The sequence below is a fragment of the Miscanthus floridulus genome, chromosome 4, assembly GCF_019320115.1.
Source record: "Miscanthus floridulus cultivar M001 chromosome 4, ASM1932011v1, whole genome shotgun sequence".
Classification (NCBI taxonomy): Eukaryota; Viridiplantae; Streptophyta; class Magnoliopsida; order Poales; family Poaceae; genus Miscanthus; species Miscanthus floridulus.
Window position 1 is genome coordinate 103,211,481 of NC_089583.1, and position 19,670 is coordinate 103,231,150.

The 19,670-nt window shown below is 46.0% G+C and overlaps 1 pseudogene; it reads right to left on the reverse strand.

Annotated features, from left to right (window-relative positions):
- Positions 1 to 1,614: 1,614 nt before the first annotated feature.
- On the reverse strand, positions 1,615 to 17,422 carry LOC136550195 (uncharacterized; annotated as a pseudogene).
- Between the last annotated feature and the right edge of the window lie 2,248 nt (positions 17,423 to 19,670).

Here is a 19,670-nt window from a genome sequence, read left to right on the forward strand (position 1 = left end):
GCGAGGAGGACGAGCAAAGATGGAAGAGAAACCGAACTAAGGAAGCGAGGGGCACATACTAATAGTAGTAGTATCAGATAATTAAAAGGTGCGAGGAGTACAATAGCACATACTAAGCCCTTGTTTAGTTGGGTGAATTTGGATTTTGGGGCTATTGTAGCACGTTCGTTTTTATTTGACAAATAGTGTTCAAACATGGACTAATTAGGCTCAAAACGTTTGTCTCGTAATTTTCCACCAAACTGTGCAATTAGTTTTTCTTTTCGTCTACATTTAATGCTCCACGCACGGGCCGCAAACATTCGATGTGACAGGTACTGTAGCAACTTTTTGGAAGTTGGGCACCAACTAAACACGCGCTAAAAGGTGGGAGCAAAGGTGCCGTACTAGGAATCTACAGGTGTGCTTGTGCTGCTGACAGAGATGGTGAGAAAAAATTAAACTAGGGTTTCTAGAACACACAAACTATATATATGATTGTTTAGATTTGGGCCAAAATACCTATGCTGAGCTTCTTTGGGCCTAATACTCGCATGATAACTCAAACAGTCGGGTTCCCCAATGGGTAACAGGGACGGATAAACAGATAACATTTTCGTACCCGATATACCCATTGGAGATGAATTCTTGTCTATTTAAATACTCGCAGATAAAGATATGATCATATCCCCACCCCTGATCAAATACCCGTCGGGTAAAGGCGTGTTTAGATCCAAAAATTTTTGGGTTTTGGCTACTGTAGCAGTTTCGTTTTTATTTGGCAATTAGTGTCTAATTATGGACTAATTAGATTCGAAAGTTTCGTCTCACGATTTCTCACCCAACTGTGCAATTAGTTTTTTTTCGTCTACATTTAGTACTCCATGCATGTGCCACAAGATACAATGTGATGGGTACTGTCCAAAAATTTTTGAGAACTAAAGAGGCCCTAAGTGTTGGTCCGTGCCCACCCGGCCACTGACTGTATGCGGTCCACGGCCTCCTCTGTTCTCACTTTCAGGTACTGTACCGCGCCCTCCTCTACACGCTAGGCGGCAGGACGCTGGGCCGGGCCTAGTATAACATGTTAGTTGCCTGTACGGCTTATAAGCCCAGGGAACATATGGCTTATAAGCCGAGCGTAGCCTGTACGCGCTCCTGCGTCCTGCCCCTGCTTTTGCGTCTCTGACACGACGGGGCGAATCGCATCGCAGCCCAATCGCCGTCGGCAGTCGTCTCGCAGTCGCAGCAGCAGCAGTGAGGCTAAAGAGGTTGCCCATGAAACCATGAGTGCACAACAATTTCTCGACATACGAGTACGAGCATGTAAAGAAAATCCCTACCATGTACTGTCAGTCACTTGAGAACTCTGAAAATCGATCAGGACACAAAATCCTCGGATGACACGCATGTTTATCCTCCAAATGGTTGCCAAAGGCCTCTTCGTTGGTTGGTTTCTGAACTGATTTAGGCTAGTTTATTGTAAGAAAAAAACACTATTGACGAACTAGTTTGGACTGACTGAAACCAATAAGCGAACAAACCCGGGCATGCAGATTGCAAAATCAAGCCCCAGCACTCCAGCAGCAGTGGTAGTTGCAAGCAGCCTCATCGGAATCAGTCCAGTGCGGCCTCTGTAGAACAGGACTGTAGCTTTATTCATAAAAGGATTCCCCCAGTCCCCAGAGAACGTACAGCGTACGTACAAGATGAACAGCCATGGCTACATAGCCTCAGCGACAACGTTCAAAACGACAAAACTAGCAAAATTATTCAGTGTGCAAGCACAGTGTAATTTTACAGCACGATAACTTGCTACCAAATATACTACTCAAGACTCAATGAACTCGTGTCTGACCATCTGTAAGGAAATATACTGGTGCTCCGTTTCCAAGTTCTAACAGACGAGAAAGCAGAGAGGAGCAGCACGGGTTTTTTTTCACTCCTTTTGGAAACTTGGTTCATTCGTTCTTCTTCTCGAACTTGGCCCTGTCAGCGCCGCTGTAGGGGGCGACATGGTATGCGTATTGCTGGATGACGGCGAACACGACCATCTCAAGGATAATCAGGACGTTCTGGATCGCCTCCTGGATGTGCTCCACGTCCAGCCAGAAATGGTGGGATTTGATCACGCCTGCTTCAGTTAAAATATCGAGCGCAAAACCCTGCAACCAAAATGTGCAATGGGTGTATTCCATCAGGGTGAAAAAGTGGAGAGCCAAGTGGCACTTCAATCAATCAAAATAGGCAAATAGCTCTTTCCGTTCCACAATGGAAGAGGTTCCTTCGCACTGGCCGACTAATACAAAGGGAATATGTCCTCCAGCAGGATCACACTACAAATTAAGCTTGTCCAAAATGGACGAGATACCTCAAATTCACAAACTTCTTTCAGTTTTCCTTTTTAACTGTAGCTTTCATTTCCACTACTACACCTCTTTCTACAACTCTTGCTGTCTCTGTCACCATAAAGTAACACGTACTTGTGACACTGTTTTATAATGAAATTATTATCTGAAATTTACATGTGATTGCATGAACTAAAACAGTAAATGGAGTTTGTAAAATGGAAATTATGGCACGAAAGTGGACACAAGGTGCTCATACATAAACCCTAACTAAATCAAAGAATTAACAAGAAATGAAGCTTTTCATCTTAAGTCATGCCAAGCAGGTACTATCGAATACACATCAATCATCCAGTGAGTTGTCTATAAGCAATCAAGAGAATCACCCGTGCAAAGTTATATAAAGCTTTCAGAAACACTGAATATTTAACCAAACAGCCATTCGGGTAAAGATGAGATATACCTGCCAGAAAGAGAAGAAGACAATCCCTTTGATGCACAAGAACTTTGCAAGAGGCTTGTGAGGTGCCAGCTCTTTAGCAAACAAGTGGTAGAAAAGAACCAAGGCATATAAGGCCATGGAGACTGAAAAGTTTAGTATAATACTAAACGTCCAGCTGACCCAACTGGGGTACAGCCCAAGAAGCTGAAGTGCAATAATCAGAATGGAACATACTGGCCTAACAATAACAAATTGCCAGGTCCAATACTTCAGAAGCTTTAATGTCTTGTGCTCCAATCGGACATTGCGGGGCTGCCATAGTAGAATGCATCAGATTATTAGTCCCCTTCAACAAAGAATCAAAGATAGAAACCAAAACTAAGAAATGTGTAAACTTAAATACAAATTGAGCTGCCAACAGTTATTGAAATTCCAATGTACGTTATAGGTACAATATATAATCGTTTAAGAACGAGGCAGAGCAAAGTTCAAGACACCATGGTTCTATAAGGCGGTAAGGCAAGGTGTGGCGACCTCCACCACTTCCAAATGCCTACACAATTAGAAGACGACGCAAGGCAATGTCCTACCAATCTAATCTAAGAAACTGCAAAACTACTGCATGAAGGAATACAAAGGAAAAGGGAAAGAAAAAAAGTAGAGAAACAAAAAAGGAAAGGAAGGAGTAAGAAAGGAGCTGGCCCAGCCCACCAGTCAGCCTATATACCCCTCTCCTGGCATGACCTACCATCTGTGGCTATCCCAATCAAACATCCAGGATGCAGCACAGTCGATTCCCCTTGGCCCATTGCTCCCTCCCTCGCGGTGCCACTCGCTTAACGCTCCCTCTTGTTCTCTTGATGCGATGCTGAAGGCCGCAACTTCTCCTGCCTGCTGCTTCCCTTGCCTTTCCTCACCGTGCTGCGCCCTCAGATACATCACTATTACCACCCCCTTCCAGATCGACCGTGCTGCACCAGACCAGAGCAATTTCTGAGTTGGGCACCAGCTCCAGAACCAGCAGGGATGGCAACAGCTGCAGGTTGCTGGCCAGCTCCCCTCCTGTTCTTCCTCTCTTCTCCCTCCCTAACTCCCTTTTGCTGATTTTTTTGTCATGAAAACTGGGACACCCAAAATCCCAGTGTTTACACTAAAATTTGGTAAGGAGAACGCGGGAACACGAAGCTTCTAGGATTGTGTCATCAAGGAATCGATTGCATAAGGTTCGATATTAGCTGATTCAGGTGCGGTACTGGGATCGGCTCTTTTTGGATGACATCAGCAGATAACGTCAATGGACTACGTACGGATGGTGTCGGGAAAAAAAATATGTCGGACTCTAAAAAAGGAAAAGATTAGGGTCCAAGTTATTTTTAAGTTAGGAATGTTTTCTTTTATTCCAATAATTGTAATGAGTCATATTTGAGTAGGATTCATGTTTAGGTTCTGGGTATAAATATTGGATCCTGGTTATTGTACAAAGAACGAACAATCAATCAATACAATTACTTTTCCAGATTCACGCCAACCCTTAGGAGTATGAGTACTGTAGAAACTCGGCGAGTTCTTCAACAAGCAGGGCTGCATCGACTCCGGCTTGTCCGTGAGTACCGTCACAACTTGTATTATGCTTGTAAAGCTGCATCAGCTGAGTGATCTTTTATGAGCCATAATATAAGCTAGTTATCGATTTGTATCGTAGTCTGTAAGGCTGCATCAGCTGATTGATCTCTTACGAACCATAATATAGATTAAAGTTATCGATCTTGTGTTAAATAACTTGTTTAATACAATATCACCAGTTATCGAATCTGCTAAGATTAGTAAAATTTTCCCTGCTGTATCAGTTATCGATCTTGTTATAATTAATGTTTTATTAATTATAACAAATCACCGGATTGAGATAGAGATAGAATCGGTATCACATCATCTTAATTGGTCGTCTTCTAGTCTGGTCATACTTTGAATCTTATAAATGATGACTTAACTCCGCTAGATCGGCTGTTTTATCTCTATTCCAATCAAACATATTATGTATCCAAAGACATGTTTCAATCTTGAATAAACTCACTAGTTAATGAGATCTAATCTAATGACACTACCATAGCTGTATCGATCCGGTCGAATCTCACTGGTAAGACTTTGGATTAGAGATTATAGATTGGTGGTTTTGTTCATTATCGAGACATGTACTATGTTTGTTTGCTATGCATGCATCGGCAATTTTAGCCGATTCGCCTATGCTTTCACACATATAGCATGTTTTTCATGAACCTGTTGATATATAGATGGTTTTATAGATTCTTTGGCTTTAGTTTGTTATTATTATCATAGTTGTATCGATCCGATCGAACCTCACTGTTGATGGTAACAAATTAGATTCAGAGCGTTTGTAGATTCATTTGTACTAGACAGTCGATTTGTTCACATGTTATCTTTTCTCGTTAAACTTATCGGCTCAATGCATTACACTGGTTATATCCATCTAGCTGATGAAGTTTCTTTATATTACTTATATTCGGGTGTATTGTACTTGTTCTGTCTAGATTAATCAATCATAATAAAATCACTATGACCCATAAGTATCGGTTATTTTGAATTCGTACCATCATCATTGATATTAGCCGATAATCTTCAATTCAGCGATCTTTGTTTTACTGATATGTTGGACATCGACTATTTAGTCGATAGCCCATCGAATCAGTTGTTTAGCCGTATATTTGAAACTGTCTGGAGCAACACCGACATGTTCCGCCTTAAACTACTGATAAGACTCTCTCCTTGTCAATTGCAGGTCAAATTGACTGGCACGGCGTTGGATTTTCAGAATCGACTGGTCCTGTGTTGAAGCCAAGCAGATCTCCAATCTCATTCCGTTCAGATCGTCCGGCTTACTGTGTGTTGATCGCATCGCCACATTTTTGCGCCAACACCCAGCATGCCTCGTCACCTAGGTGACGCCTTGTAAACCATTATAGACACAACATTATTTAAGTATATAGGCTGGTTGGGAAAACTAATTAAAGAAACTGAAGTTCAAATACACACACACACAAAAGAACATTTTAGTACACCAGAACATTTGAGATATAACTAAAGAAATCAGATTTGAAATAAAAGATAAAACTGGTGTAAGGTTACTCACCATTAAGTATATAGTTCAATCATTCTACAAAAAACTACATGAATGATTACTTTACTAATGGATAAGTGTAAATGTTCTTGTAAAGATTGGAAATAATTATTGTTCCACTGGAAAAAAATGCCGTCTCCTTCAATCAAATAAGAAAGGTTTCTTATAGATATCGCCAGGTATGGACCTAACATAACTCACCATAGCACATTGCAAAACTTAAGCACCAATTATATAAATTCAGAAATAAAAAATTCTTCTGTACCAAGGAACAAGAAAGGTACCAGGAAAAGAGAAACAGGGAAGGAATGATGAAGCTCCCTCCCTTTGATTTCATCAGGGACTATGTTCTTGCTGATGGATATATTCAAGTAGCTGTACATCAATGCCATAAACTTAGCAATCACCTGCATAATTAAAATGAAAATACAAGTGTTAGTGAAATAGCAAGCCTCTCTCGAAAACACAGGAGAGCTTAGGCCTATAAGAATCTGGTTGACCCAAAGAAGACTCACCAGTGCCTCATAGCATTCTTTAACAGCATCCAAGAATGTGAAAAATGTCTTGCTACCCTGGATATCAAGAAGACCCACAAAGGAAGAGATAGCATATAGTGGAGCCATTAGCACAATAATAAGTATAGCTTTCTGCTCCTTGGGGTTTTTCCAATAGAAGAGATGTTGTGACACCAATTGCACAGTGAAATGCATAGTCAGCATTACACAACCAGCTGCCCCAAGGAGGGTCAAAGTCGGGGCATCCATTTTACTTAGATCCATCCCCGGGAATGGAGACATGAGTGACATGGTGCCTGAAAAATATAGATTAGGTTTTTTTATCAAAGGATACATTTATGCTAATGACAAGTCAAACACAGCCCTTTTTAACAGAGGAAACAAGGACATTAATACAACACAATACTGCACAAATATTTGATTGAGCCCAGGGATATCTACATCCCATTTGGAGAATGCACTTTGTGAACATCCAAAATTTCTAAAAAAATAAATACATGCAGAACATGGACGAGTATGTTAACATAAATCATTTCTGCGGAAAAAGTAGACCATACACGATCTACAAAAAACACAAGAGAAACAATTTGATTTTTTTTTTCACAAATATGAGACAAGTTATTTGTCTTTTTTTGGAACAAGCAGTGTAGCACACATATGGCCAAAATTTTTGTACAGATTTTTGTATCTTTTTTTTTGAAAGATTTGGCAGGAGCTCTGCCTTTCAATTAAGATAGGGGATACAGATTTTTGTATCTATTTTCTTTTTCTCACAAATGTCAGAAGTGGACTTCTTTAAGAGGGCATATGTACATAGGTGACCATGAGGTCAGCTTGGCTGCACTCCATTGAACAGGTGATCAATCAAATGTTTTGCGAGCACAATTTGAGTTTAGTTAGAGCCAGGTTTTGGCTTCAAAATTTAACCACGTGGTCGTGGGTTCGATCCCCACGGACAGCGCCTTCGTTTTGAAGGGCAGGCCTGGTGCAGTGGTGAAAACTGTCTCACTGAGTCACCAGGTCGTGGGTTCGAAGCAGCCTCTCCGCAGATTTGCGGGGGGAAGGCTTGCCTCTGGGTCTGCCCAGCGACCAGTCTTTCTGTAACTAGATTTGTCTAATGACGACCAAGCACAAAACTAAAAGCCTGTAAATTGATTTTTAAACTAATAGAAAAGATGTAGAGATGCATTAAGAAACACCTTTCATGGTAGCTACAAGGATACAAATGGCCAAGGTATAAATATTTAAAAAGAAATGAAAATCAGAGCTTCACTTTAGAATAGGTACAGCGTATTGTGTGACCCTAATTACTGTGACCTAATCTTGCATTCCCTCCATGGATACTAATCTTCCCAAAGAATAACGTGACTCCTTACGAACCTGAAATCTCTTTATCATGACCACAAGTCCTAGTAGGAGCAGTAGATAAATTAGCATAAAGCGAGTTGTAAGTGTGGCAAAGGGTAGAGTGTACGAGAATCTTTACCAATATTTGAGTACGAAGGAATGAGAGAAGGACATTTATAGGATGGCTAGGGTTCGTGAGAGAAAGACAAGGGACTTCAACCAAGTTAAGTGCATTAAGGATGAAAGGAAGCATCTCTTGGTGAAGGCGGATGAGATCCGACATCGATGGCAAGAGTATTTTGACAAATTGTTCAATGGTGAGAATACGGACACGACCTTTCAGTTGGATGACTCTTTTGATGACACCAATAGACGCTTTGTGCGGAGAATCCAAGAATCTGAGGTCAGAGAGGCGTTGAAAAGGGTGAAAGGAGGTAAGCCGATGGGACCGGATGGTATTCCAATCGAGGTGTGGAGATGCCTCGAGGGCATAGCTATAGTATGGCTAACCAAGCTGTTCAACCATATTTTTTGATCGAATAAGATGCCTGACGAGTGGAGAAGTATATTGGTACCGATCTACAAGAATAAAGGGGATATTCAAAGTTGTACTAATTACCGGAGAATTAAGTTGATGAGCCATACTATGAAGCTATGGGAGAAAGTTATCGAGCATCGCTTGAGAGCAATAACGCGGGTCTCAATGAACTAATTTGGTTTCATGTCCGAAAGGTCAACCATGTAAGCCATTTTCTTAATAAGACAAGTTATGGAGCGGTATAGGGAGAAGAAGAAGGACCTACACATGGTTTTTATTGACCTGGAGAAGGCTTATGATAAAATACCAAGGAATGTTATGTGGTGGGCTTTGGGCAAATATGAAGTCCCAACGAAGTATGTCGAGCTCATTAAGGACATGTACAACAATGTTGTGACTAGTGTTCGAACAAGTGATGGATACACGGATGACTTTCCGATTAGGATAGGACTACATCAAGGGTCAGCTTTGAGCCCTTATCTGTTTACCTTAGTGATGGATGAGGTCACAAGGGACATACAAGGAGACATCCCTTGGTGTATGCTTTTCGCGGACGATGTAGTGCTAGTTGATGAAAGCCGGACAGAAGTGAATCAGAAACTAGAGTTATGGCGGGAGACTTTGGAGTCCAAAGGTTTTAGACTCAGTAGAACTAAAACTGAGTATATGAGATGTGACTTCGGCACTGCTACTCGGAAGGAGGAAGATATTAGTTTGGAAGGTCAAGGAGTGTCTAGGAAGGATACATTTCGATATTTAGGATCAATGCTATAGAGAGACGGGGATATTGATGAAGATGTTAGCCATAGAATCAAAGCAGGGTGGATGAAGTGGCGCCAAACATCTGGTGTCCTATGTGGCAAAAGGGTACCACAGAAGCTAAAAGGCAAGTTTTATAGGACGGCGATTAAACCTGCTATGTTGTATGGTGCAGAATGTTGGCCTATGAAAAGACGACATGTTCAACAGATAATTGTCGCAGAAATGCGTATGTTGTGTTGGATTTGCGGTCATATAAGAAGGGATCGAGTTCGGAACGATGATATACGTGATAGATGTTGGCGAATTGGGGCTGCCAGAAGGCAGCTTGGCCAGCAGGCCGCTTGAATTGTATTGAATTGCAATAACAACTTTGATACAAAGGATGCTAACCACTACATATATAAGCAAGTGGTGTACCTACTCCTTAGCATATTCTAACTGCATAAAGCAGATGCTATGATTCCTACTTGGTTGCCAAGGCACCATGATCAACTTGGTTGCCAAGGAAACAGAAAAAATACATGACAGTGAATAGTAAATAGCTATAGTAGGTAACTGGAAAAACATGAACACTAGGCTAACTACTGACAATTCTCCCATTTTGCCTTGTGGTCCTTGGAAGTGATGTGCTTGAGCCCAATTCTTCCCCTCATCTCTTCAAATTTTGATCTTCCAAGAGACTTGGTTAGAATGTCAGCCAGCTGATCAGTGGTGGATATGTGATCAGCCCTAATACTTCCATCTTCCAAGCAGTTTCTGATGAAGTGATACTTGATTCTGATGTGCTTACTGCGCTCATGAAAGACTGGATTCTTGGCTAGAGCAAGTGCAGACTTGCTATCAACCTTCAGTTCGACCACTTCCACATTCCTTCCAAGGAGGTCTGCCAGCAGCCTGGATAGCCAAATAGCTTGTGTTACAGCTGTGGTAGTGGCAATGTACTCAGCTTCACAACTAGATAGAGCCACCACCTTCTGCTTCACTGACTGCCAGCACACAAGATTGCTTCCCAGAAAGAACAGAGTGCCACTAGTGCTCTTGCTGGTATCAATGTCCCCAGCCAAGTCACTGTCGCAGTACCCAACAAACCTTGCTCTCCCTGGAGCCTTAGTGTAGTGAAGGCCAAACTCCAGAGTACCAGCCACATATCTCAGGATGCACTTGATGGCAGCTTGGTGCTCTGCAGTCGGCCTTTCCATGAATCAACTGACAAAGCCTACTGAGAAGGCTAAGTCAGGTCTTGTGTGGACCAAGTAGCGCAGGCTGCCCACCAATCTTCTGTATTGGGTAGGATCAACTTCTACAGCCGTGCTCTGCCTGCTCAACCTCAGCCACTCCTCCATTGGTGTATGGGCTGGGTTGCAGGCATCCATTCCTCCTAGCTCAAGGATCCTCTTGGCATAATGGGTTTGCCTCAGAGTGATCCCAGCTGAATCTTGGTGCACTTCGACCCCCAGGTAGAACGACAGGAGGCCGAGGTCGCTCATGTCGAAAACCTTTTTCATCTGAGCCTTGAAACCTTCTATGGCTTGAGCGCTGGCACCGGTGATGATCAAGTCGTCAACATAGACGCCGATCAGCAGCAGCTCCTCCCCTGTTCCTCGCATGTACATCGCAGCTTCATGGTTGCTTTGCTGGAAACCCATCTCCTTGAGGGTGGCGTCCAGCTTGGCGTTCCAAGCTCGCGGAGCCTGCCGTAGGCCATACAAAGCCTTGCGTAGACGGTACACCATCTTCTCCTTCCCGGCGACGGTGAAGCCAGGCGGCTGCTTCACGTACACCTCCTCCTTGAGGTCGCCGTTGAGGAAGGCTGATTTGACGTCCATGTGGTGGACGCGCCATCCTTCTTGGGCCGCCAGCGCGAGGAGGACTCGGACGGATTCCATGCGTGTCACGGGAGCAAACGCGTCGTCGAAGTCGATCCTTTCCTGCTGGACGAAGCCCCGCGCCACCAAGGGCGCCTTGTACTTGGTCACCGCGCCCCGCTCGTCCTTCTTGAGCTTGTAGACCCACTTCAGAGTGATGGGCCGGTGACCGGGAGGAAGCTCCACAAGCTCCTATGTGCGGTTCTGCTCAACCGCCTTGATCTCCTGCTCCATGGCGGCCTGCCAGGCAGGATCGCCTTCAGCCTCCGCGAAGCTGGCCGGCTCGCCGGCGTGCGTGAGATGAAGCTCGGCGAAGAGACGTGAAGCCGGCAGCGGTGTGGGCGCGTCCCCGACGATGTTGGGCATGGTACGGTACCGCAGCTGCTCGCCGTCGTAGGAGGCGTCAAGGCGATCGTCGTCGTCCTCGAGCGGTGACGCGAACTCAACTGGGTCCGCCTGCTCGGTCTCCGCTGCTGGTGAAGCAGAGGAGGCCGGTGGATCGTGCTCCCCTGGAGCTGGTGACGGCGTGCGTGGCGGAGCTCCGTCTGCGTCGACTCCCCAGAACTCGATGTCGAAGTCGCTGGAGGCAGAAGCAGACGTCCCGACAGCCGAATTGGACCAATCCCAGCCGCGCCCTTCATCAAACACCACGTCGCGGCTCACCTTGACGCGTCCTGTCGCTGGATCGAGGACCCGGTAGGCCTTGGCGCCCTCGGCATAGCCGATGAAGACCCCAGCCTTGCCGCGGTCGTCGAGCTTGCGCAGCTGCCCGAGCTCCCTTGTGTAGGCGACGCAGCCGAATGTACGCAGATAGCTCACCGTCGGCGCTCGTCCGTGCCAGGCCTCATAGGGGGTCTTGCCTTGCAAGCTTCTTGTCGGCGCGCGGTTGAGCAGATGCACCGCCGTCATCACCGCCTTCCCCCAGAATTTGGCCGGCATGGACCTCTGCTTCAGGAGCGCGCGTGCGGTCGCCACGACCGTCTGATTGCGCCGCTCCACCACACCGTTCTGCTGCGGTGAGTGTGGTGCAGAGTAGTGCCGCTTGACTCCTTCGGCGGCGAAGTACTACACCAGCTCGCCGATGGTGAACTCTCCTCCATTATCGGTCCGCAGCACCTTGAGCTCACGGCCGGTCTCCTTCTCTGCTTCGGGCCTTCACCCGCTTCACGGCATCCACAGCAGCATCCTTGGCCGGCAGAAGCACCACCCACATGAAGCGGGTGGCGTCGTCCACCATCAGCAAGAAGTAGCGGCGCCCTCCTGGCGTCGCCGGCGTCACCGGCCCGCACAAGTCGTCGTGGACGAGGTCCAGGGGCGCCTGCGCGCGGTACTGCGCCTGCTGCAGAAACGGCTTGCGGCGGAGCTTGGTGGTGACGCAGGTGTCGCAGACTTGCTCCGCATGCTTGATCACTGGCATCCCCCTCGCCATCTCCTACTTGCCGAGCTGGTGCAGCGCCTCGAAGCTAAGATGCCCGTAGCGCTCATGCCACCTCCATGACTCGTCCTCCTTCCTGGCGGCAAGACACACCGGCTGCGCGGCCTCCAAGTGCAGGATGTACAACCGACTGGTCCCGCGATGTACCTTAGCGAGAAGACGACCACGCCGGTCCCAGATTCAGAGCACTCCATGTTCAATCTCCACTCTGGAGCCTCCTTCGTCGAGCTGCCCAAAACTCATGATCGAGTTCCGGAGCGCTGGGATGTAGAAGACGCCATGGAGGACGCGTTGCTCCCCGTTCTTGGCCTGGAAGGCGATGGAGCCAGTCCCCTTGATCTACACTCGAGACGAGTCGCCGAAACGCACCGTGCCGCGCGCCGTGGTGTCGAGTTCGGCGAAGAGCTCCCGGCGGCCGGTCATATGATGCGTGGCCCCGCTATCGAGGTACCAGCCTTCGAGCGCCTCCTCGTTGGCGCTGGTGTTGAGGAAGACACGCACACACGGCTCGTTGATGTCGAGGGAGGCCGTGGCCTTGGAGCAGACGGCCTCGAGGAAGCCGTGGGCGAGGAACAGAGCACCATCATCGTCCTCCGCCTCTGTGACGTGCGCAGCACCGCCACGCCCACCACCGCACCGTCCACCTCGATCACCTCCAACGCGGTTGCCTCCTCCGCATTGGTTGCCACCGCCGCCGCCGCGGTCACCACCACCACGGCGCGGCTGGCGACAGTCGCGCGCCCAGTGGCCACGATCACCACAGTTGAGGCAGGTGTCGTCGTCCACCCCGCGATCGTCGCCACCGCCTCTGTCTCCTCCGCCGCGATTGCCCTTCCCGCGCTGCTTCTTGCCGCTGCGTGGACGGCGTCGCGGTTCCTTGCCTGACGCGGAAGCGGTAGCCTCCTCCTTCTCCTTGGCACGCCACTGTTCCCTTGTCAGCAGCAGACCACCGATGGCGGCCGGTTCCGCGGCCAGCACCTCCATGTCGTCCACCGTCTTCAAACGCCCAGACACCTCGTCGATGGTGAGGTCCTGGAAGTCGAGAAGCGTCTCGATGGCGATCCGGAGTTGGGCGTACTTCGGCGGCACGGCGCGCAGGAGCCTCTCCACCGCGCGCTCTTCATCGATGTCGTTGTCGCCGTGGAGAAGAAGCTGCCATCAAGCAAAGGGTGAAGTCCTCGATCTGCTCACCCGAACGGAAGGGGAGCTTCTCCCAGTCGCTGCGGAGTCGCTGGAGCGTGGCGCGGCGCACCCGATCGACGCCGATCCGCGCGGCGGCGATGGAGTCCCAGGCCTCCTTGGCCGATCCCTTCTCGGACAGCGGCACGGCGGCGATGATCGCCTCCACCATGCGCCTGTCCTCATGGTACGGCAGGTCCTGGTACTCGATCGCGTCCCAGAGTTGCCGCGCCTGGAGCTTCAGCTTCATGATCGAGGCCCACTCATGGTAATTGGACTTGGTGAGCATCGGCCAGGTGGAGCTCGAGCCAGAATCCTTGTACACGGTCTGGATCACCGGCGAGCGGCCCGTGGCACGTCCGCGGCGGCGATCCTGATCCCGATCGGGCGACCGCGTCTGCCTGCGCTCGCGCTCCGGGCTCCTCCGCGGAGGCAGGCGGCGATCACGCAGCGGATCCTCCTCCAACTCTCGACGCAGAGCCACGGCCGTGGCGGCCGCGTTCCGAGCTGCTGCTGCGGCGGCCTCCGCGGCTTGCTGCGCCTGTGCGGACGCTGCGCACGCTGCTCGGCGGCGGCGGCGGCTGCTGCTCTCTCTACGGAGGTGGCCATGCCTCTCCCTTTCTCTCAACCCCGGGCTCTGATGCCAATTGTTGGCGAATTGGGACTGCCAGAAGGCAGCTTGGCCAGCAAGCCGCTTGGATTGTATTGAATTGCAATAACAACTTTGATACAAAGGGTGCTAACCACTGCATATATAACCTACTCCTTAGCATATTCTAACTGCATAAAGCAGATGCTATGATTCCTACTTGGTTGCCAAGGCACCATGATCAACTTGGTTGCCAAGGAAACAGAAAAAATACATGACAGTGAATAGTAAATAGATATAGTAGGTAACTGGAAAACATGAACACTAGGCTAACTACTGACAATAGATTAGGGGTAGCACTAATTGAAGAAAAGCTTGTCCAACACCGGTTGAGATGGTTTGGACATGTCCAACAGAGACCTCCAGAGGCACCGGTGCGTAATGGAATCCTAAGCTAGGATAGTAACGTGAAGAGAGGCAGAGGAAGACCGAAGTTGACTTGGGTAGAGGCAATAAAAGGAGACTTGAAAGGATGGAATATACCCAAAGACTTAGTCTTAGATGGGAGTGCTTGGAAAACAGCTATTCACGTGCCTGAACCTTGATGGCTTCTGCTGGGTTTTAACTCTAGCCTACCCCAACTTGTTTGGGACTTAAAGGCTTTGTTGTTGTTGTTGTACTGTTCAAATCTGATATTGGAAGCTTCTACTAGCCATGTACCTCCAACTCCAAATGTTGATGGTTTAGATTTGTCGGAAGTCAAATATTTTTAGCTTTGAGCACCAATAGCTAAAAATCTAATTAGATTTATAGCATAAGGTTGATGCTGCTAGATTTGTCATGCAAAGTAATTTCATAATATATGATTATCTCCATTTGATATAATATACTTTTATAGAAATTGCTAGTCAAAATGTAACCTTAGAGACTTGGAGACTGAAAGTAGCAATGATTACTGAATTGATTAGATTGGAATCATGTACATGTATATGTATAGCCAATAGGGAGGAATCGATTGGTTTATAGAAACAGAACCAGATACGATTACCTCCCTAAACCTAATCCAATCACATCTAAGGCTGTCTGGCTGGATATAGACACACAGCCCAGGCCCAGGCCCAATAATATGCACGCCTATAATACATATGGCTAACAGAGACCATGTCAATGTACTAAATGACCTTTTTTTAATAATAAAATTTTTACAGCGGGGGTCTCCCCTGCTGTATTTACGGTAAAAAAAAAAGTACTAAACAACTTACATTTGGAATCAGGGGGAGTAAATACTACAACTGAAATCAGATCAGTGCTGGAAGCAGCATCATACAGGCAAAATACACAATCACTAGGTGACTCAGCCACTTGCCTCAGGACAGATCTAACAAAGGGAGGAGAATGTGGTGTTGTTGGATTCAGCACACCAAAAGCTATTGCAAGGCAAGAGGAAGCGACGAGGAATTGATGGTAGAGTACGAGGGTGGCAAGAGAAAGAAGCAATTGTGGGAAAGAACCAACGTGCACTGGGCATGACTCTGAATAAAGGCAGCGCCATAGGATATGTGCTCTATACATTTCAAGTAATTCAGTGGTATCAATCTGAATCCTGAAAATAGTTTTTCTGTCCTCCTAGTTTGTTTACTTAACTAGAGTGTGGTAAGAACACTACTTCCTACACAGTTGAATACTTCTGCAGGAGGCTTGGTAGAGGAAACTATCTTATGCTCCTTTCTTAGGGTACATGTTCAGTTACAGTAACTGAATTCATTTTCTCAAGAGAGCAAATGGCACTATGTCTCTATCGACCACCAACTAATGACTTGACACAATCCACTTAACTAAAATGGGGCTAATTAAGGCACACTATTTCATTGGTTGAAAAATAGGGAAGTTGCTGATTATGTGCAGGGTGCTGTAAGTTAAAAACTATTGTTTAGAACAAGGATCTCATTCATCAGAGAATGAAAGGAGGACTATCGGCTATGACACTTTCTAAACAGCTTTTGCGAACTGCATATCAAAATATCAGCATAAGCCTTTCATATATGCACAAGACAGAAGACACCAAAGTCAATCAACTAATAGTATTCCACTCTTAACTGACCCACACCTCAGATTCTTCTCAGGGAGTCAAGGTATATGGAATGAGGCACTTCACCCCTGTACATGTACAAGGATATAAAAACAAAACAGACAGCGCTTTGAACACCTATAATCTGTGCAGCAAATTGACAAAATGAATTCTCCAAAGTCACTCAAGCAAATAAGACATACAGCCATGGCTCGATGGGAAGATAATCAAGCAAGCAAGATTTCTGCACCGATACAGCAGCCTGAGCACTAGACACATCTGAAATAATCTAACAAATTTGCAGACATAAGTTTTTGTTTCTTTTCTAGTAAAAAGTTCATGAGAATTCAGCCTTGGACTTCTCAACAAGTAGAATGAGATGTTACAGCTAGAAATTTACAGAATATGATAACAATTTGAAGCAAGAATTGGGACCCATGGCCGCATGATACATGAATCCTAGCTGCAATCCTACATCAGACAACACATAAATAGAGGCTTAGCATGCTATTGCAGCCAGTACTCAGTCGTGTCGCCACAGCGATTCCTAGAACTGTTTTGTCAAATGCATCAAGTCTGCAAGGTAAAGCAAACCAGAAGCTGATAGCAAAAGGTACAGTAGGTTTGTACTTGGAAACTCAAAGCTCACGGTTCCTCTCCTCTGCCTCTACATCCTCCTATCTCTCCCCCCAAATATCTGCACGACCAAGACGGCACACACCTGCCCTGCATCAATCAACTAGCCGCCCTATGAACCGCATCTCGCGAGAGCACGGCGGCAGATGGGCCCGCTGCCCGCACCCGCGCTGGATCAAAACCCCCGGCGAGGAACCCCAGAGCGAGCGAGCAAGGCATCCAGGCCACGAAGACCACAGGTACGTGGGAGACCGGCGCGTCCGCCACCTCCTGAGGTAAGCGGGAGAGTCCTCACCTTGGCTGGAGCAGTGCAGCCTCCGCTCCTGGTCGTTGGAGTCGTCGCTGCCGCTGTCAGATTAGCTCGCCTTGCGACGCCGGGGCCGCTCGGTTCCCTCAGCCAGTCCGCCTGCCCGCGGTATAAAGACGAAAATCCGCGTCGACCTCGCGGGGCCCAGTCACGTGGCGGCTTAGCCTGCAGGTGGACCCTCTGATTAACTGAGGTCTGAGGCGTGCGATCTGGTTTCTGGTAGCGTCCACGGCTCCGGCAGCGCCGACGCAGGGGCGCGGCGAGCAGACAGGTGCGCAGGCTCGGGGTTAATGCCCCGTCGGCACATGAATCCCCGACTCCGACGAACCGCCCACGTGAAAATGACATTTCTTTTTTTTTTTAGGGAAACGACATTTCTTTTTTGAAGCAACGTGAAAACGACTGAGTGATAAGGAAACGCCTGCCTCGCCAGGTCATTTTTCTGGAAACGGTAGTTTTTTTTTCTTGTGAATGACGAATGTGGCATGTTTCATACACGTTAGTGGACTGGAGATATGGGCCCCTTAGTGGACTTGTGAGCTGTGACTTGCTAGTGGACTGGAGATATGGGCTGAATAGTTTATGGGCTTTAGAAAACCGCAAAGAAAAAAGTCTGCATTACCTCCTTCAATTTTATCGAAAGTTCGTTTTTTCTGTTTGAACTTCAAAACCGGATAAAACACCTTCCTCAACTTTTAAACCCGTTCATCTTACCTCTCTGGCCCTGTTACAAGTAGTTTTGAAGGCGTTTTTGCTTTTTTATTTTTTATTTATTTTGACTAAATCTTTGAAAAATCACAGTAAATCATAGAAAAAATAGAAAATAGAAAATCCAATTTTGTTGGACTCCACATGACTAGATCTATACACTAAACATATAATATGGTATGCTTTAGTACAAAGTTTTTGTTGTAGCTTTCGATCTATGTTTTTCTGTAATTAATTAGAATAATTCATAGCTGTAGTTTCTATGGTCCAATTATGATGAAATTTATATGGTGGGCTAGTTATTGTATGATTGAACTATAGTAAAAAAATTTATACTCATTGGATCATGTATAGCTTAGTTATAGATTTATTTATATTTAACAAGTATAAACCTAAATAAAATCTATAACTAAGATGTACATGATCCAATGAGTATGAAATATTTACTATATTTTAAGCATACAATAATTAGCCCACCATAAAAATTTTACCATAATTGGACTATAGAAACTGCAGCTATGAATTATTCCATTTAACTAAAAAAACATAGATCTAAAGTTACAGCAAAAACTTTATACTAAAGTATATCATATTATATATTCACAATGTAGATCTACTCATGTGGAGTCCAACACAATGTACCACAAAGATGCTACATCAATCATGATAATTTCAGCAATTTCCTTGTTACATTTAGTCATAAAATCCTTATCAATTCCTAGAAGGTCCAAAACGATATTGTATCATTTTCTCGGTACTTACTACTAAATCATTCTCTTTATCTTTTTCAGCACTTCATTGTATCATTTGTCACCTTCTTTTCCAGCACACTGCTTCCTGTGAACAGTTTATGTATAGAACTGTAGAAAGCTACTAGTACTTATCAGCCTGTTCGCTCGTTGGTTTCAATCAAGGTTTATCAGTCAGCAAACAGTATTTTCCTCTCACAGTAAATCAGCACCAGCCGAGCTTATCAGCCCAAAAACCAACCAACGAACATGCTCTATATCTACGACCATGGTACAGAACTGCAGAAAGCTACTAGTACTTATATCTACAGCCATTGTGCTTATGGACTGAGTTGTAAGTTGCAACTCCAAGCTTAGTTTGAAGTGCTTTCCTTCTTTTTTGGGATGAGAACTGTGACATTTAACTTTCACCTCAACTCATTGTTAAACCATCAGTAGGGCCCTCCAGATCAGTGCGAAAATAGGAGAAATAGCTATTTTAGCATAGATACACTGGAGTACTGGACGCAGGAAGGATAATTGAACATAAAAGGACGAAGAGCTATTATTAGTGTACAATAGCAAATCAAAGATGCCAGTGTTGTAGAAGATAATACAATATAGGGCTGGCTTTTCATTGCAGCAGTTACCCAGCTAACGATATGCCACCGTTGGCCCTCAGTGTGTTTAGGGGCATGTTCGGCTGGTATTAAAGTCGGCTGATAGGTCGACTAAAGCTGATTTTTTATGAGAGAAAAATACTGTAGATTCTAGCTGATAAATTCAAGCGAACAGGTCATAAATTATTGTGATGCTGTTTAGATTACTGTGATGGTAGGATGATTCGGGTGAGCTCGAGCGATGTTTCTGAGGGTGCACTTAATAGTATTTATAGGATCATCTAGGCGTAGATCAATGGGTAAAATTTGGCTTAGACAATACCTTGTCGATGTACCTCGCCAAGCGTAGTCGTGGCCATGGCGCTACTGTGGATTTCACTACATATCTCATCAAAATGTAACATTTTATACCCACAACTACTTGAGAGTACTTATTCTTTTTTACTCAGCATGAGGCCTATGATACTTTGC